The 20,927-nt window shown below is 42.3% G+C and overlaps 1 long non-coding RNA gene across 1 annotated transcript; it reads right to left on the bottom strand.

The window, feature by feature from the left end:
- Positions 1-4,033: 4,033 nt before the first annotated feature.
- Positions 4,034-5,270, bottom strand: LOC127061100 (uncharacterized). The gene is made up of 2 exons (XR_007780549.1): positions 4,915-5,270; positions 4,034-4,357 (listed from the first exon to the last, which is right to left on the bottom strand). It is a non-coding gene; the product is annotated as an uncharacterized LOC127061100 (long non-coding RNA).
- Between the last annotated feature and the right edge of the window lie 15,657 nt (positions 5,271-20,927).

Below are 20,927 nucleotides of genomic sequence, written 5' to 3'. Positions count from 1 at the left end.
AGTGAATTAAGGAAAGCCCTCCAATCTTCTTGAATACCAGGTCAATTCTTTTTTGCAAAACAGGCTTTTGCAAGCATGTGAAACTGAAATTAATTTTTTTAAGATTTGGTAACTGAACTAGTGACAGGAAACCTCAAGCACTGTATTACTAAGCAATTATACCAAGTATTACTTTCAGTAATTCCTGGAACTCATTCACAGTATTACTACATTTCTTGGTAATTTTATGAAGGTATTTCCATCTGCCTCTCTTAAATTCTTTGTACTGGGTACATTTGAAAAACAAAGTACTAGAAGCATATTTGAACACAAATAAAGGAAACAGAATAGAAGAAGTCTGAACATTAAAAAGTAGATCATTTAAACGCAAAATCTGTTTGGTTTTCTCAGAAAGACTTTGGTGTGATCCAACCTAAACAAAACAGTTTTCAACATAATGACAGAATGGGATACTGACAGACTAGTAATGCTCTTTCAGAGCAGGAATATAGAGGTCTGAAATGGAAAGATAGCTGTGAGACTGCACTGTGAAGAGCACCATGAGAAGTGCCTGCAATTTTCAACACAAGACGTGGAGCTCAGTGCCTCAGATGAGCCTTATATTACTTACAGGTTGCAGATATTATTTCTAGGTGTCAGCATGAAAAACTGGAAGATGGTTGCCTGCCTGTGGCCACAGCTAGATGCATGTACATATCCAGGATTATGAGAGCTCCTGGCTCTTTCCCAGGGAGCTCTCATAATCCCTGGTTGGTGACCAGGGACAGCATCTCCTAAAGCTTACTGTAAGATGAAATGTCAAGGAATGTGAAGGAAAATAGTGTGTTAATCTAAGAGACTAAAACATCAACCATGTAAATTTAGTTCTTGGAGAGGTTTTTATGAACCAGTGAGGGTATGGCTTAAAGGCAGAGCTTCCTCTTCTGTTAGAAAGACTGCACGCATGTTGCAGTTGTTGGAGAAATTTCTTCTCCTTCTGAAGTGAATTCCTCTGTCTTCTCTAATTACCTGTCTCTTCTTGGTGTGAGGATTGGCCTTTTTTCTTATATATATATGGTGGTTGGAAATGCAAACCACCAGAAGTTTCTATTCTAAATTCCTAAGTCCAAAGATTAGGTAGGTGAATTGCATGTGTGTGCATGCACACACACCCACACACAAACACACCCACACACAAACACACCCACACACCCACACCCACACCCACACACACATCGGTCTCATCTGCTCAACAAGGAAAAAACAGTTTCAGGCTTTGGAGAAGTCTTGATTTTTATGAGTCAAACTAGATTTTCTGAAAGAGACAGTCTGCCATGGGAAGCACAGTGGCAGCCTAGGGGAATTGTAGGGCTCCTGGTAAGGCAAGAGGTGTAACTTGGAGTATTTTAAATTAACTCCCTCTAGCTTCAAGGAATTGCCCTTTACTGATGGAGAGCTGCTTTCTTCTCCTTATTATAATTTGTACTGAGCTGGTGATTTCAAGGTGTATTGCATTGTAAATTCCTTTACTTAAAATTTAATACTGAAGGATGTGTGTTCAATACTAAAGCCAGTAGAGGAGATTTCAGTGAATCTCTACAGTTTTTGCAAGGAGTATGGGAAAAATGCTTCCATCTAGAGCAAAAATGGACCTGAATACATGTATGAATTATATGAGGAATAGCAAAAAGCTGTTTTTTACCTTTTGCCTTTTCAGTATTGAGACATATGGAAGTAAAGATGTCTCCAGTAGCATAAAGTAGTGCTAGGACACTGCTGGGAATAGTACTTAGATGCAAAGGCTCAGAGTGGTACTGCCAGATTACAGCCTTGCCAGCTGCTATGGTTTATTAAACTATCTGCTTAGTTTAGTATTGGTTTCTTGGTTTAATCTAGTCTTCCTGTGAAAAAAAACTAATGTTCTATTTGGAAGATTTTGGATTTGAGTTTTTAAAAAGTTTTAAGCTTTTTCTTAATGTCATTCCATTGAAATGGAATGTGTTTAGCCCTGTCAGTGCAAGGGGCCTTAAAAACAAGACTTGCAAAAGAATAATGGAATTTTTATTTTTTCTCATTCCCTTTTCCAAACACACACACCCCCAAAAAAAAAAAAAAAAGATTGCTTTGAGATGATCTTAGAAGCAATAATAGAAAGGTATTTCCATGGGGAAACAATGTAATTTTCTCCCTCTCTCATATCTATGTTTCAAGTACTTCTTTCATTTAAAACACTTTGATTTTTGATATTTATGTAGTTTCTCCCTGTGGTTGGGAATATTTTCTTCTTTTTTCCCACAAAAATTCTCCCTACTTCACTCCATGATGGTGTCTGCACTTGGCTTCAGGTGTTAATCTTGGCAAGGAAATTCCCAATTATTTGGTATTTTTAAAACAAATACAGGTTTTGCATTTCTCAGATGAGGAGTGCAAAAGCTGGCTGTATTCTAAGACAACTTGTAATGCCTTTAACTGTAAGAGTTGAGAGCGAGGTGCTCAAATACAAAAGTATTCCAAACCTGGCAGCATGGATAAAATCATTTTTATTGTGATGTGCTCCAGGTTGGCTTTGGAGAGATGTATACATGTACATTATCATGTACATAAAACATATAATCTGTGATCATTTATATGTGGGCTCTAACATAATATATTCTGCCAAGCATCCAAGAGGAGACTTGCCCATTTGTCAGTTATAATCTGGGGCTGTGTAAGTTGCAAAATTTCAAAGCTTTCTTGCTGCAACAAAAGCAGAAACAAAATAGGAGCGTTACTGCACCCAGGAACCCTCACTTTCAGTTTTATTTCGATAGCAAGTGAGCATTCAAAAGACTTCTGAAAAAGAGAGCTTCTTGAAGAAACTTTCTCTTGGCTTTGTCGCTTCTGTGCAGAGGAACAAAGTGAAGTGTACTCAGGAATGGAAACCAATTGAAAAATACACCTGGGAGGAAGGGGCAAAGAGAAGGGAAGAGGAGTAAGGGGTATAAGCTGCTACTGCAACATTCTGTGATGAACAGTATGAGTGTGGGGAAAAAACAGCTTTGGGGGGAAGATGGTGGTGGATCATCTGGAAGAAGTCTAGGGCTGTTACTGCATGGACCTGAAACATGACAAGGTTGATGAGGTGAGGGTTGACCCATGGCCATACTTCTGTAGAGAAGGCAGTTTTCACCCTTCTGCACTTCAGCTCTCAGGCTCTTTTAATCACTAGGTGGGAAGAGACCTTCAAGATCATCAAGTCCAGCCCACGCCCAAACGCCTCAGTGAAGCCATGGTACTGAGTGCCACATCCAATCTTCTTTTAAACACATCCAGGGATGGTGACGCCACCACCTTCCTGGGCAGACCATTCCGGTACTTTATCAATCTTTCCACAAAAAACTTTCTCTAATATCCAACCTGTATTTCCCTTGGTGCAGCTTGAGACTGTGTCCCCTTGTTCTGTCAGTTGCTGCCTGGAGAAGGAGACCAACCCCCACCTGACTACAACTGCCCTTTAAGAAGTTGCAGAGAGTTATAAGGTCACTTCTGAGTCTCCTTTTCTCCAGGCTAAACAAACCCAGCTCCCTCAGTTGTTCCTCGCAGGGTTTGTGTTCCAAGCCCTTCACCAGCCCTGTTGCCTCCTCTGGACACACTCAAGTGTCTTGATGTCCTTCCCAAACTGGGGGGCCAGAACTGGACACAGCACTCAAGGTGTGGCCTCACCAGTGCTGAGTACAGGTGAAGGATGACCTCCCTGGACCTGCTGGCCACGCTATTCCTGACACAGGTCAGGATGGCATTGGCCTTCTTGGCCACCAAGGCACACTGCTGGCTCATGTTCTGAGCTCATGTTCTGCTGTGGACCAGCACCCCCAGGTCCCTTTCTGCCTGGGCACTGTCCAGCCACACCATCCCCAGCCTATTACATTGCAGGGGGTTATTGTGGTAAAAATGCAGGAATTGGCACTTGGACTTTTTAAACAACATCTTATTGGACTCTGCCCATCCACTCAACCATTCCAGATCTCTCTGCAGAGTCCTCCAACCTTCCAACAGATCGACACACACTCCCAGCTTAGTGTCATCTGCAGATTTACCAATGGAAGACTCAATACCCTCATTCATGTTGTCAATAAAAGTATTGAACAGAACTGGCCCCAGCACAGACCCCTGAGGGACACCACTGGTGATCAGCCCCCAGCTGGATGCAGCACTGCTCACCACCCCTCTCTGGGCCTGGCCATCCAGCCAGTTCTGAACCCAGAAAAGAGTGCTCCTGTCCAAGCCCTGGGCCACCGGTTTTTCCAGGAGTGTGCTCTTGGAGACAGTGTCAAAGGCCTTATTGAAGTCCAAATAGACAACATCCACAGCCTTTCCTGCATCCACCCGGCCAGGTCACCTGCTTATAAAAGGAGATCTGGTCAGTCAAACATGACCTACCCCTCCTAAACCCATGCTGGCTGGGTCTGATACCCTGGCCATCCTGTAAGTGTTGCATGATGACACTCAGTAAAAACTGTTCCATTACCTTGCTGGGTACTAGGGTCAGGCTAACTGGCCTATAACTACCAGGATCCTCCTTCCAACCCTTTTTGGAAGAAGGATCCTGGCCAGCTTCCAGCCATCTGGAACCTCACCAGTGAGCCAGGACTGTTGGTAAATGATGGGGAGGAGCTTTGCCAGCTCATCTGCCAGCACCCTCATCCCTTAGTTCATGGGGTATAGTCTTTTAAGGATGAGCTGTTCCAGTTTGGAAGCCAGGCTCCTCTTCCTCTGCCTCTGAAAGTAAGGGTTCTCTCTCTCTCTCTCTGTTCAAGCCTGTCACCAGATCACAGCTTTTCAGCATCCACAGGCTCCAGCATGAGCGCCTTTTTCTCACGGGCTGTGGGTGAATGGTGCATCCCCCACACACTTCATGAATTACAAGGAAACAGTTTCTTGTATTATAGTCCTCACCATGGCTTACAGAAGAATCTCAGGTCTGACATCTGGAGCACCTTCTCCTCCCCCTCCTTCCTTTTCACCAACCTCACTGCAGGATTCTGGAGTCCCTGGTGGTGTGGGGGTCCCGCTCGGGTTCTTGTCCTGGGCAGTCAGATGGATCCAACTCCCCGGGAAAGAGGTTCCCCCGAACTGCTCTGCAGGCGATCCCAGTCCCGGCTAACACAGCACGCCAGTGGTGAAGGAGGGCTCCACAAACACAGCCACTTTTCCAAAAATGAGGTTTATTCGAGGGAAGATGGAGGAGAGAAGGCGGGAAGGGACAGAGAGGAGTGGGAAGACAACCTGTCCGGAAGGTTGACTGGCTGCAGAAGCCCCGAAGGGGACGGGAACAAGGCTTAAGGAGGTTCAGTGAAGAGGAGGGGTTAGGGCACCAAGGTCCAATCGGGTGAGGGACCGAGGGAGGAGTAAATGTGGGGTGACTGGGAGAGAGCGAATAGGGAGAAGGGAGGAGCTGGCACGCAGGCCAATGGGGGAAACAGGATCACAGAACTTTCTGGAGCTCAGGGAGGGAGCCCCGGATGAGGGACAGCTACAGGGGACTACCTTCCCATGGCATCTCCTCCCTGCAGCTCTCAGGGTCTCCTCCCTCACTCAGTCACATGTTGTTCTCCTCAGGTGTCTTCATTTTTTTCTTTTTCTCTGACTTGGGAGAGAATTGGTGTTTGTAGCTTTGTTTGTTTGCAAGATCTACCAATTGAAAAGCTCCTAAAGAGTTGTGCAGTGTTGAAAGATTGATTTTGTCTGGGGTCTGCATCAGGGAATTGCTTGCATGCCTCTTGCTGCTGATCATGTGGTCCCCCCGGGCACCATGTGGTGGGAGGATGCTTTAATGTTTGAATTTTAAGTTGAAAAGTCTTTATGAAGAACAGTTCAGTAAGCACCAAGTCTCCCAAAGAAGGGGTCTGCATAAAACTCAGAAGAGATCTAGCCAGCTACCCCAGCGCCAGCTCCACTTAGCGGCTCTCTTTGTGCAGGGGGCCAAAAAGGAGAAGCTGCTGCCACTGCTTCTGCCCTTCTGTTTGCAGTGTGGCAAGCTAGAAGTGGCCAGGTGTTGGGGAAGATGAAACAGGAAAGCCTTATAAATATGATTGTCTGGCAAAAGATTTTGAGAATATAGAAACTATAAGTGAGATCGAAATGAAAGCAAGCTTTGAAATACCTTAGTTACTGAACAACTGGAAAACAGTGGTGTGGCCGGACTGAAGGGAATCCCCTTTGATCAAACAATACCCTCTGCTTGCAGACAGGTCCAAGGGTCACAGCAGACCCTACTAGCTTAGCAGAAGGGCTCCAAAGAGTAGTTTTTAGCATTTAAAAACTAACACAGAATGGTAATGAAATGACTCTTACAGCCTGTAGGTAAATGCTATAGTATTTGTATATTGTACTAGATTGGTTAGTGAGAATTAGAATATTCAACCCAGAAGAAGATTTATTATGTTGTAATGGAAAGCTCGCTCTCTTACCTTTTTTACTCCCTTACGCTCTTACCCTTTTTAGCCCTAATTCTCTTACCCTCTCATCCTCTCGAGCCCTCTCTTCTCTCGGGCCTGCTCTGAGCTGTGGCTGGCAGCTCCCAGCAGGGCCCCTGCACCCTTGCCCTTTCCAATAAGCCACAAGTTCCACAACTTGACTTCAGAGATCTCTCATCTCCATCTGTCCCAACCGTCCTATCCCCCGACGCTCCTACAGCCAGGCATGTGAAATCCATCGCTGGCCATGCCAGGATGGCAGCAGCCACATTGCCACTTCTGGCCTGCCACACTGCAAACTAAAGGGCACAAGGAGGGCAACAACTTCTCCTTTTTGGCACCTTGCAGGAAGAGAGGTGCTAAATGGAGCCAGTGCCATGGTGGCCAGCCAGCAAGGCCCACGTGGCTGCTCGTGGTGCCAGGATGGCCTCCCTGCAGCATGATCTCGGCAGCCGCAGCAGAAAGGGCCTCAGCCCTGCTGGGAAGGGGCCTGGCTGCCCCGCTGGGAATGGGCCCTGGCCCCACTGGGAATGGGCCCTGGCCCTGTTGGGAAGGGGCCTGGCTGCCTCGCTGGAAAGGGGCCCTGGCCCCACTGGGAATGGGCTCTGGCCCTGCTGGGAATGGGCCCCATCCCTGCTGGGAAGGGGCCTGGCCCCGCTGGGAATGGGCCCTGACCCCGCTGGAAAGGGGCCCTGGCCCTGCTGAAAAGTGGCTAGACAGTCCCCTCCCCACTCCTCAGAGGCAAGGAAAAAAGAGAGTTTTCCATGAGTTTTCCTTTTCTTAAATATATTATCATAGAGGCATTACCAGCTTGACTTAACAGTGTGCCTGTTCTCAGAGCCAGCCAGTGGATTGGTTTTGCCAGGTACAGAGGAAGCTTTTAGCACCTCCTCCCAGGAGCAGTCCTGGGAGGACCTCCCAGTACTTCTGTTGCTGGCTTCTTCCCTCCCTTCCAAAATCACTTCTGTGGCTGACTTCTTCCCTCCTCTCTAAAAATCAAACCACACCAAAACCAACAAAGAAAGAAACCAAAACCTGCAGTGGTTCAAGTACATGCTCCCCAAAACATGGTCTTCACATGCAGGGACAAAACAGCTTGTCTTGGCAGTCCTTGGCGTAGCACCTTCTTTCACTTGCCCCAGTCCCACCTACCTCTGATTTTGGGAAAGAGAGGCCATTCACACCATGTAACAACAGCATAACATGCCATGAAAATTTTAGTGGCTGTGGAGACCTCTGTCTAGCCAAGGAAGAATCCAGACAGAGGGGCACAGATGAAGTAAAATAGTTTTAGCTGAAGGCTTTTGGGGCCAAAGTTTGCTCTTGGGGATTCAGGTTCTTCTTTCATTCTTGCCACATCTGGTTTCATTAGAATGCAAACATTAAAAGTGTCCTGTTTGAATGTTCTAAGTTGAAAAGTCTTTATGAAGAACAGCTCAGTACCGAGTCTCCCAAAGAAGGGGTCTGTAAAACCCAGAAGAGATCTAGGTTCTGTTAGTGCCAGGAAAGAAATTATTTTTACACTTACTGGAGTCCTTGATTTTTAAAAAAGAAATAACCATAAACCCATAGCTATTCTTCTCTAGGTTTCTAAATGGTTATTGCTAATTTTTTGTAATATTAGTTTAGGTGGCTGAGTTAAAGCCAGTTAAGTTCCCTCTACCTGTGTTTATTTGAGACAAACCTGCCCAGGAAAGCATTTGCAGAAGTGAGAGCCTTTTCTCTCTCATAAGCCACTGAACCTATCTGTATTAGGGGCCCAGCTTTTTATTATAAAAAATTACCTTTCCAATAGTCTTCTCCCTACAATTTTTAAGTGAGGGGGAGGAAAACAAAACATGCGGAAGCTCTACAGTCTTACATATTGCATGATTTATGCCTCACTGCAGCAGAAGTGGTATGAGTATTCTGAAATACATATGAAGTATAAACTACTCAGAAATCTCTTTTCCATAAGGAATGCAAGTCCACTGACTGGCATCCACTCTCAGTTGGCTCCATGACTCGGGTGGAGCTTGCATTTGTTTATTTGCTAAAACAAACAAATCATATTTTGGTGGACCACAATCTCTCAAGGCTTGTGGGGTCTGAATCAGTAATTGAAAATTGAAATCTGAATCTGTAATTGAAAATACTCCTTTGCTCAAGAAAAAAAGGCAGTTAAACCTCACAGTTTCTGGAGTAAGCCATACTAAACAACATTACAGCATCTTTTCACTGCTTTCACAGGTATACACATGGTTCTCTTAAGACACTAGTTTTCATAGAACTGCATCATTTCTTACTGGATTGATTCAGAGCTCTGTAACTAAAAAATAAAATTCTGAAAATTACTATTTGTCATGTCCTTTTCATTTTGGCAGTTACCCACTACAATATGAACACTCAAGAAAGTTTTAAATAAATAAAGTTGCTGTGCCTTGTTAAAGCTTTGAAAAAAATCTTGAAGTAAAGATAATTGCACTAGAATTGATATGGAAATGAAAATAAAATTTTGGGCCAGTAAAATGATTTGTCATTGTGGAATTCATGCCACACTATCTTAAAATATATTTCTGAGGACAGAGAGGGAAGAATAATGTTGAAATAGAAAAAACACACTCCCAAACATAGAAGAGTAGAGAAGATATGATAACATCAATTTGTTTGAAATAAAATACCCAAAGATTCTTTTTAATAGGTATTATTTCAGGCTATTTGTGTCATCAATACTGTTGTTTCTTAATGCATGCTTAGACCAAATTTTAATAAAAGCAGGACTTATTTTTATAACAAGGGTGTTTGTCAGACTGTCTTAGTGTGACACTGCCAAAGCTATAGAGATCAAAAATAGCATGTTATAGTATGTGTTCATCTTAAAAAGTAGCTGCTTCTCATCCACAAGCTAAAAAAGCAGACAAAAGTGCATTTTCAGGCTGCTTGTCCTCAGCTGCTACTTGCAGGGATTCTTATATTATTTTGGGTGAAATGCTTACTCCAATGAGGTAACCAATAATTTTGTCATTTTTTAAAATGAGGTCTGCAATCAGTCGTCTACATTTAGGTATTAAAAATTTTGGAAGTTGAAATCCTTGAACTCAGGTGTCATAGTTTCTTGGTTGTTCACAGAAAACTCAATTTAGAGGGCATGAGTGATTATAATTTTGAAAATAAATTTAGCCTTTTTGAATTTTTGATATATTTTTATTAAAAATGTCTCAAACACATGTGTTTATATGGACCAGTGGTTTGTTTTTTTTTTTTTTTTTCACATTTTCACAGAAGAAAAAACTTGTTACTCCTGACAACAAACTTCCTTCCTCCATAATCTTTTTCCAGGACAGTCAGTGGTCCAATCTGCAGGTGCTGTGCTGTCAGAAGGTGACCTGAGCTCAAATGTCCCTCTCTACTATTGACTCTGCCCTGGCTTATTTCATAGCCCTGGCAACCAGTCTAACACCCTTGGATAAGTCATTACCTGGTGTAAATTTTCATGGTGCCATGTGAGCCATTAGCCTGGTGGTGAGGCTCTGGCTCGATGTGCCTTGGTTTACTCTCATGATTAAATGAGCAGAACTAGCTGTGCTTGCCAAGTGCGTTGCACTGGGTAAATAATGAACAGATGTCAAAGGCTCTGGGCTTCTCCAGTGGGGGAAAACCCAATCACCTACAAACAAAAAGAAGGTGCAGGAATGGATAGGAGTGGTGTTATCTTCAGAAATCTTCATGGAGTTGGCAGGTATATTATTAAGAAAATGAGCTGTGGTAAACACCATTTACACTTAACTCCTCTTTAAAATATTTTATTACAGATCCAAATTTGAGCCATTCTTTTAAGGTCACGGTACATTTGACTCATGTAATTTTTAACTTGCGGTATTTTATTTGTTCTAGATTTCAAAAGCATTACAAGCTCAAATGGTGTTGTAGGAGAGAAAAAGTCAATATCTGAGTTCCAGTTGGGCTCCAGGAAGACACAAGGTTCCTGCTTATTTATTAAAAAGTAAACACTTGCAGCTATATTTTGTTAATCACCAGCAGCTGCTAAATACTCTTATGCTACATGGTCTGAATTTTTTTTTCCCTAGTAAGCTGTCAAGTCTCTAAAAGACAGTATTAGTCATACAAACCTAACTTTACATAATGAAAGTTACTTCTGCAAAGGGGCTCCTTGAAGCTTAGATTTTCTTGTTATATAATTTGTTTATTATTATTTATGTGGTTGTGTAGTTTTTGGGGTTTTTTTGCTAAGATCCAAAAGATATTTCTTTCCAAGCCTTAAAAGATCTGCCGTGCAAATGATACCAAAAAATCGGCAAAGTAAGTTCATTCTGATGGTTTTCATGGCTGCTTGCATTCTTTATCAGTCTTATGTCAGGAAACTGGAAAGTGGAGGGGCCAGTGCTATGACATATTTAACATGAGAAGGGTGCAAGTGGCAACAAAGCCACCGGGGAGCACAAGCTGTTCTCAGCTTGCAGAGAAGTGGGTGCTGCTGCAGTGGGAGGGGTAGCAAGAATGGGGCTCCTGGAAGTGTCCTGTGAGAAGGAGGATGGTCTCTAAGGAAACCTGTGGGGTCACCACTGGGCCTGAACACCTGGTGGCAGGGACTGCAGTTTTAAGCCCAGTAGCAAAAACACATCTGCAGGCTTGCAAGTGCTCAATTTCAGTAATTGCTGATAAGACTATAATCTCTTAAAGGAACTGTGGTTGTAAGGTCGTGAGAGTTTCAAAATTCTTCCTATTTCTCAGAAGGCCAGACATATTCAGCGAGGATACCCCTTCCTCAAAGTCATCCAGCAGCCACAGCAGGAAGCAAAGAAATCATCACTGGGGTGAGCTTGTGGAGTAGGGCTGTCTGATGCTCTAAAAATCGGAAGCCTGCAGTGCTGTTACTCCACCACAGAGAGGAATCACATTCCAAAATAAAAGTCTGGGAAAGTAAAGTGCTCCAAATGGGTGGTAGTAACTTGCAGCATCTGTTCTTTGATTTCCGTGTTCTACCTTTTACCTGCCCCCTCCTCTGGCTATGGTCCTGCTGGTGCTGCAGGGTGCCCTCTGATTGCTGTAAGCTCTGCAGGAGCATCTTCCTCCTGCACTAAGAATTAATATGTTGGACTGCAGCTTGTATGAGTAACTCAGGTGCCTTCTTCCTGTTTGCTCCCTCTCAGCCTTGTTGTATCTAAATTTCATTAAATCATCTGTGCCAGCCTTTCTGAGGGTGAGTAGTATTGTAATGCTTGACAGGGACTGCTGGGAGGATGAACTTTGTTACAGCTACTAGAAAATCTATGCAGTTTAGGGCTGTTAAATGATTGTTTGACTACATGACTACTAATACCTTGTCAAGGATCTTGGGAAAAAAAATCTACTCTTTAGGCGAAAATGTGTTTCCATGCAATCTGATATATGTTAGATGTGTACTCTTCTCATAAATTCAAAGAAATAATCTTTGTTATCATTATTATCCTCACCTCCCAAAATTTAAAAAACCTTGGACATAAACTTTGAAAAACAGAGAGAGGAAATTATTCTACTAATTTAATTAAGATCTTTTAGAAAAACTTGAACCAAATGAGATCTCAGTCGAAGAGGAAAAAACTCCAAAAGCTGGAGAGGTGATTTGATGTAGCAACTAAAAAAACATGTATCTGCCCTGATGAACTGTACAAGGCCCATGCATGGTTCACTGGATACAAGTATTTCTATAAGATAAATAGGACTCTAGCCCTTGCTCTTGAAGGATTAATTTCCACCTGTGAACCAGATGGGGAGGGCTCATGGGTAAGGAGGACCCCTTTCCCCTCTTGTGTGATACCAGACATGCTGGAGGAGCCCACCAGTGTTTCTCTCTCTCTACCATCACCTTTCATGTTGCTCCAGAAAAAACCTCCACAGCAGTGGGCATTGAATCTGTGGGGAGGGAAAAGCTGGTGAGCACCAACCACAAAAATAATGGCAGAGATACTAGATGGACATGAGGGTGGTGTAATCTACTTTTTATCTGCTCAGCAGAAACTTGGTTAAGCATTTTCACCTCCACCTGCCCCTCCTTTCCTATCCTTCCTCCAGCCTATTTAGAAAATGAATGACTTAGGCCATGGCTTGTCTTGACAGTATGCATGTGTACAGTGTCTCCTTATGATCCCTTTTGGGATTGTTGCTCCAGCTCCAGTAGCACCCAAAATACATGTTGAAGAGCCAAGTAATTGAACTCCAAATCTGTTAGTGAACGGTGCAAGTCCCCTCTGTACAGCAATCACAATTTCTGTTCTGAGTCAGAGCTTCCACACCAAACACTTAGGGATCTTTGAGAAGTTAAGTCTCAAGTGCAAAGGGTACATGGAGAGCAGTTTATGCTTTGAACATGTCAATAAGAAACTATTTTGCTCCTGTGCATGTATGGCACGCTTCCCTGGTACTGGAAAAATTCTCAAAGTCTCTTGTCAGGGATTTTTTGATAACAGTTTGCATTCCCATAATGTTTGTTCAATTCCTCTCACCTTCCCAGCAGTACTGGACTAGACAGAGGTAATTAAAATAACTACCACTGTGTTTTGTTTTTCTCTAACTATATTGTATCTTACATTTCTGAAAAAATTTTAATGGACACCCTGGGGATATATTTCCTGTGCACTCCCTCAGTGAACTTCCCTTGAGATGGATGTTAAAAATATTTTCTCTGCATTGCTGGTGGAAAGTTGTAGACCGTGGTGTGGTGCCATTCCCACTGAGCTGAGATGGAAATGTACTCTTCAATGCCGGCAGTTAACTTATCTCCAACTTATTAATAAATTACAGTACTAAGCCTGTGCTGAAGTTCTGAGCCATTGGAATTACAGCAGGCCACCCAGAAGTCAGACAGCAACAACAGAAATGCAAATGCTGCAAGGCTTTCCTGTTTTTTGTGCTTTGTGCTGCCGTGTGGCACATGTAACACAGTGCCTCCCAGAAACTCTTCCAACCTTCCCACCAGGACAGAAACAGGATTTTGACTGGAGAAATGAAGGTCTTGTAAGCAGAGTGAAGGGTAGCTGCAGACACAATCATCACTGGAGATACACAGATGTCAGACTTTCTCCTTGCCAGGAGATGCTCCTGAAAGATAAAGTTTTTACCGGTCTTAATAGGGGATAAATGTAATTTTCTCCATCCTTTAGTTTAGAGTAGCAAATGGAGAAGAACTAATGTCCTGCTGGCAATATATCTAACTGCTAAAGTATAAAATCTCTCAAAAAAATATTTTCAATTTGCCATGGAGTAACTATAAAGTCTCTCTGTAAGAGGCAGCAGATCATCCTAGTGCAAATTAACTGCAGATTGTTTTCGAACTACTGTTTGCAAAACTGTGGATTAACCAGGCATCAGGTACATGACCCGACCTGCCATTACCCCAAAATGATGTGATGTTTAGCTTTCTAGTGAAGCATGCAAAAAAAGGGTTTGTTAACATCAGAATACAGTACAAAGAGGGGTGGTCTGACTGGGACAGCAAGAGGAACGCATTTTTGCATTTTTATGGGCTAATGTCACATCTGGAAAGCTGCTGCCCTCTGGTGAGTCAGCACACAAGAGATCATGCGAGCCTGATCCTCCAATCACTTGGACGGACGAAATATGTGCTGTTCCTGCCAGCAGACTCATTATAACTAAGCCTCTCCCTTTATCAGGGAATTTTGGAAACCCCTGAAAAGAGTCCACTAATAAACTTCCACCTGTTTTTCTTGGGTGTAACCTTGGTTACTGCCCCTTACTGTAACCTCAGTTACTGCCACTTTCAGATTTTCTAATCCAAATAAAAGTGTGTTGCTTGATGACCCTTTACCAGCTGTGCTCTCACTGGACTGGGACAGGAATATTTTTTTTTTGACTGATGATCCATGTGGTCATGTTCAGCCTGAAGCACCACAGCCCTCTTTCAGTATGAAGTGTAATGGTGGGAATGATGCATCTGGCATGCTCCTCTTTTGGACAGTCTGGATCTAGTTCACAACTCCTTTGCTGATAGGAAAACCAGAAATTCAGAAAAAATGGGTAAAAAGTAAATTTTTGTATCTCCCCTGTGGTTTGAAGTCTGGAAAGGCTTCTTGCTTATCTTTTAGTGCTATCTGCCATGGCTCTTGAGATGCCAACTAAATTTTTGCTGTTGTTTCTGAGCATCTGTTCTCTTATTCACTAACATTTCACTAGTAGGGAAAAAATTAGATACTGCCATATCATAATGATTGCAAATATCAAACAGAGTCACATCAAACAGGTAAAGCATCTCTTTGTTGTGGTTTGCTTCAAGAACCCAGTTGTTTTCTGCTGCAAACCAATTAGAGAATTACTCATTCATTGTTACTTATCAGTGTCTCACATACTCTGTAATACCTCCCCCGTGATCCTTTCTCTTCCTTTCCATCTTCTGAAATGCAAGAAGAATTCCTGCAGAGAGAGATTAAGATGAAGACAAAGAGACTACTGTGCATCTGGGGAGAAAAACAGGTAAATACCACCATCTCCAAACAGCATGGACTATCAAACTTGCTTAGTAATTTCTGTATTAACCCCACAGTTGTGCTTCAGTATGTCTGTGGAAAAATCAGTTTTATTTATCAGAAAACTTTCACTGGCAGACGACCAATCCTCATCTTAGTCATCCTCATTTAAAAAACTATACGTCATTTCTGTAGGCTTGATTCTATTCAGTTTTAACTTCCAGTGGTTAAATGGCATGTCTCTTTACCTGTTTGATTGAAGGAAGCAGATAGTATTGGAAATGTGCCCTAAATGTAGGTACTGACAGTCTGTGACCAAATCACTCTTTAGGCTTTTGTTGTGGTAGTTGGTGAGATTTCTTGTTTATCTCTTACTGAAAGGAAAATCTTTGTGATTAGGGATTGTCATTGTTGCTTTTTATTTTGCCAGAATGTGCTCTGAAGTATAGATGTGAGGACTGGACAGAGACTTCCAAAGTCAGTCTGCAACTGTTGTAAGAGTTGGAGAAGCAACATAGAGCTTCAACCCTTGCCAACAGATCTGACAAACCTCTTGTGAGATCTAAGCTCTACAGCATAAATATTCATATTCTGAAGTAAAAATATATTTCACATATATTTTTATTAGCAGCAAGAATTTACACCACTATTTTTGTGTGATTATAGCATCTAGTTCTTAGCAAGTCCTCACAAAACTATTTTAAATTGGGAGGGACTTACACGTGGGAATTGACAGTTACTGAGAAGTACATTATCCTACTCTTAACAAAAAATTAGAATCACCCTCAAATGAGTGTTCAAGGCAAATAGGAAGAGTTACTTCCTGAAAGTGACTGTCAGTCAATGCACAGGAGCCCAAAACAGCTGTTGTAGCCTTATTTCCTGGTTTTCAGACAGCTAAAGGTGAAAAACTTCCCAAATAATTTTACTGGTCTCTGTTCTGTGATTTGAATAGGATTATGGCTTTACAGATAATGGTGGTGTTTCTCTGGTGGATTGCTGTCAGGGACTGGTGTTCAGTCATGAGAAATTGAGGCTCTTTCAGGGCCTGGTAAAGCTTGCAGGCTGTGAGCGTGGAGCACCTGGACTTTAGATGGTGAGGCAGCTGCTTTATCCTGAGGTGGCAAAGGGATTTCTCAGAAAAATCCTTCTCCCACTATTCCTCTCCCCTTTTCCTGGAAAAAAACCCCAAAAACAAAACCCACAAAACAAACAAACAAAAAAACCAACCCTGCCCAGCTGAAGGCTGTCCACAGAATTTCAGGGAACAGGCTATTTTTATTACACTTGCATCCTAATAGCATGCTGGGAGGACCACTTCAGCTGAAGAGGAAGGGAAAGAGGTTAGAACCCATTATCCCAAAAACATTGCTGTCCTGTGGCTGCTATCTTGGTGGCTGCTTTAAACAAGCATCTCCTTGCTGGCTGCTTTAAACAAACACCTCCTTTTCCATTCTGCATGCAACCTCCTGGCTCACTCAGCTCTCTCAGACTTTCACACAGCCTTGAACTTTCACAAGGTCTGAGTGATTCTGCCTGGTCATTTTCCAGATAAGTCTGAACAGGCTCTTGGCAGAGGTGCATCCCTGCAGCACTCCAGGACGGTTACTGCTCCAGGGCAAAGACATGCACAGGTGTGTCCCAGGCAGCTAAGTGGGTATCGAAGGGGATTAAGGATGTGGAAATCTCTGGAAATTTGCCTCTTACTTTGCTTTCTTCACAGTACCACATACAGGCAGCTTGAGATGTTTCTGTCCCTAAAGGGGCTTAAGGTGAGTTGTAATGAAAGCTAGGTGGTGTTCATACCCACTGAATTTTATAAAGCTGTTCTGCACTTAAAAAAAAAAACCCACCAGAATTTAGAAGGTGGAGAAAGAGCTGTTTGGAAGCATACAGTAAAGATTTTATTTTTTTGGGGACTTTTCTCTACAAGGCTGTTAAACCTCAACATGAGAGAAGCAGTTATGAGCAAATCATGTGTGAAAAATGCATGTTTGCTTTTCAGATTTAGCATGGTATTAAAAGCTTCTTTTACAAGGACAGTGGCATAGGCAAAAAAAATCTCCACACAAACACAAAACAGGCTGTTTTCAAAAAGTGCTATGAATTTAGTGAAAGCAAACTCTACCCTTACTGCTGTTGGCAGCTTCCTGGTGAACTTTGTGCTCACAGGGAATAGCTGGGAAGGTCACTTCTTGAGTGGACAGGATGTATGGAACACAGACACAGCCCACTCCTTCCTACCACTGCAGCATGAAGCACCTGAAACTCACCTGCAAAGGCAGGAGCACTTCCAGCCTGTGTTGCCTGCAGCATCAGGAAGTTGGGGATGCACACAGTGCCAACTGCATGAGCATTGGAATCCTTCTCCTGCATACAACATATTAATTTCATCACAGACACAAAAATAGAGGTAGCATTGCAGACTAGACTTAGAAGGTATTATCAGATTTTGGGATACTCATGTGGTCCCACTGCACAGAGTAGCAGATATCTTTGTTTACTCTTCAGAAAGTTTGTGCTAATGGCTTGAAGAATGCCTATTATTTCATCCCAGTGCATAAATACTTTATTTGATACCACATCAAAGATATTCCAGAGTAGATTTATTTTCATATTGTTTGAGAAATTGTGGTTATAGACCACCAACATTCGTTGGACATCTATCAGACAGCCTTCTATGAACAGTTGACAGAAATGCTGGGAAAAACATGTAAAGTTTGCTATTACTGCCAAAACCCTACTCCATCCTGTTAAGTGTGGGTAGCACAAAAAGTAGATAGTAATAAATACAATATGTGGGTGTATTAAGTAGGCAAGTGTTTAGAAAAACAAAGACTAAACAAAAACCTATTTGAGAATTTTATAGCTTTATCAGGTCTAAAAAATTTGAGCATGGCAGAGCTGCTATTTCCAGGAGTTGGTGGAAACAAAAACTAGAAACCTACTTAAAAAAAAAAAAGAACCCCAGAAAAGACTCCACCATGGAAAAAGGTTCATATCCTGAGTGTAGTTTCATAAGTAGTGGCCATCCAGTCTAACCATTCTACCTCCAAATAAATCACATGCTTACTTCTGTGGCCTGGAAATGGTGTATGGGGAAGTCCTGATGCTCCTAAACATGAATGTTCTCCTCTGTTTCTGGGACTATATTATCCCCCTTTTTAAATACTGAGTCTCTGTTGAGGATGGGAAGAAATTCCTCCAAGTACAGGAAGCTCAGGGCAACACTGCTGCAACATTAGTCTGAACTGCTAGAACCAGTTTAACTTAAACCTAATTTCTACCACAAAACCAATGGGTTTCAGTGGTCAAGGCAGGAGACTGGAGACAAAAATCTCCTATCAACTGGTACTGTTTAATGTATAGCTTTGGGATATTTCAGGTAATTTCTGCAGGCAGCTGTGTCAGTGTCCTGTTAAAAGGGAGAGAAGGGCTGAATATTCAGGTAAAGCCTTAACTTTACCACAAACCTTTGCCAAAAATGGTTTGTGTGGCCTGAGGAAAGCTGGATCAGTCCCGGAGCACCTTGACTGAAGGCTTCCTGCAGGGACAACTCCTTTGGTCAGTTCTTTTTGAAGACCAGTGCTCAACTGCAGAGGAAGACCCCTGGCTCTGTGCCTTCAAGGAAGCGTAGTTGCTGCTGGGACCCTGAAGGCTGCTTTTGAGAAAGGAGTGAGCTTGCAGTCACACCTTCTCTACTGTGTTTGCAAAACTACAGTTGGTTTCCTGCACAGTAGCTGGTTTTATTGTACTCCTTCCTTGAGTATTCACCCCTCTGCTTCAACATGCAGGGGCTTTTTGCTGTTGCTGACCTTTTGGATTTCACTCTAAGGACCAGATGCTGAATGTTAGGTAACTCAGCATCTGACTTGAGGTTAGGTTTTAATTATCCAGCCTTGAGTCACATGTCTGAAGTTAGTGAGCCAAAATCTCCCATGTTCAGAAGCCTTTTATTGCAGCCATGGAAAAAGATCAAACTCCTTTCCCTCCACAGAATTTTCACTTAGTTTTTCACCAATATTGAATGAAAGATTAAAAGAGACCTACATCTAACTTATCAGCAAGTGCCTGAAAAAATCTGACAGCCGTTGCCTGCACCTTGCCTTTTCCCATGAGGTAGGATATCTAGAGGAAGATTGCAGAACACAATATCAAGCAAATCTGCAGCATAGTTTAGACTCCCAAAAATTAGAGGCATGGTTACAGTTCAGCTTCTTGTGAGAACAAAGGAATTCTTTACAGTAAGGCAGAAATTTGCTTCAGTTATTTTGGGGGTTCTCTTGAAATACTGATTTATTTTTAATGCCATTTTCCTGTTGTCTTCAACTTGTTTTCTTAGTATTTTTCAAACTTTCATAAAAATGAAATTCTGTCTTCTGTTTTATATTCATATAGCACTTGACATTCATTCACTTCACATTCAGAAAGTATTTGACTGAGCATATAAAATATAGCTATTTATTTACCTCGGAACATATTTGCTAGGATAGGTAAGGTGGCCTCAACTCTGTCACTTCCATCCTTTCACACCCTGATACCAGGGGTTGCAAATTGCTAAATTTAATGAAAATGTGGGAAGGTTTTGGCTAAATATTGAAATGTCAGTTTAATTGTCATTGGACAAACTTTTTACTGAGTATAGGGAAAATGAACATAGAAATGGTTGCTCAGAAATGTATGTACAGGTCATACATCTTCTCCTACCCTCCTCTTCAGAGAATTTTTATTTTTCATTGGCCCTGCAAGTTTAGGGAAGTGACAGTATCCCTTTTATGTGAAGGATAAGGGTAAAAATCTTAAAAATATGTTCTTAACCATGTTTCTGGAGATTAACTGAATTTGACCCAAATTCTCCCAGGGTCAGTGCTTGGAGAAATTCAGCACTGTGTTAGGTTGCTGGCTCTTGGCATAGGAGACGAGTCATTGCCTCATTCTGGCAGTGAATAAACTAAATAATGAAACTTGCACTTAAATAAAAAAGGAAGGATTTTCTTGTTGTTTTTGATGACATACTCTTTTGAAACATGAAGTTGCCTGCTACCACTGGCAGCCTGTTTGTAGAAGCAGGTGACTATGGGTGGGGAGTGAAAAAGAAAACCTAACAGGTTGTTCACGTGGCATTTTCAAATCACTTCCTCAAGCCCATTAATTTTAACTCTTGACCTTTATAACATAGCCCACAGAAACACCACAATTTATGACCCTGGCTCTTAATATTACATAAGGGAAAAAAAAAAGAATGCCATACAACCCTTCCAAATAGAGAAGGTGATAATCCCTGACCCACTGACTGTGAAAGTAACAATATCCTGAACTGGCCTTTGAACACCTTCACTCAGTGTCCTGTCAATAGTCAGCATGTGAACAGGTTCTACAGAGCCCAGTACATTGCTCTCTGCATAAATCCATGATCGTTTCAGGTCACCCTGCCCCAGGCTCTCCTTCCAGCCCAGGCCTGCAGAATCCTTGTCTCGTTCATCACAGACCTGATTGTAGCTGCCGTCTCAGTCAGCTGCTCTTTATTCAACGAAGAGAACTTTAGAACTTTACTGGCACAGAGATCCAGAGTGAAAATGGCTGTGCAAAGAAGATCATCTGATGGCTAGAGATGGGTGGGAAATGTTCAGATTAGGTATTTGCCTTGGTTATTTTTTACGGGGCAGAAGAAGAAATGTTAAGTCTTTTGTCATATCTGCTTTCAGGACTATAGGTCTCTGTTTTTCTGTGTACTTTGGCAGGAGATAACACAGATGATCAGCCACTGTTTACAGCCTCCTCTTGAGGCCCAGAGAAGTTTTCTTTGTCTCCAGGTCAGAGATGGATGGGCAGAGACTGTGCCTGGATCTGCAAACTCTCAGTGAACAATGGTTCTGAAAACTGGTACTCTGACAATAGATGAACAAATTTTCCTCTTCTGCTTCACTTTAAATGAAACTGATTATTATTTAAAAGGATTATTCTTTAAAAATATCTTGTTGGAATTTTTGGGGAGATATAGCTGGACCTTCAGGTTTTCAGGTTCTGAAGAGCA

This window comes from Serinus canaria, chromosome Z, assembly GCF_022539315.1.
Source record: "Serinus canaria isolate serCan28SL12 chromosome Z, serCan2020, whole genome shotgun sequence".
NCBI lineage: Eukaryota > Metazoa > Chordata > Aves > Passeriformes > Fringillidae > Serinus > Serinus canaria.
Note: the sequence above shows the minus strand (reverse complement) of the source record. Positions and strands in the feature narration are given on the sequence as shown.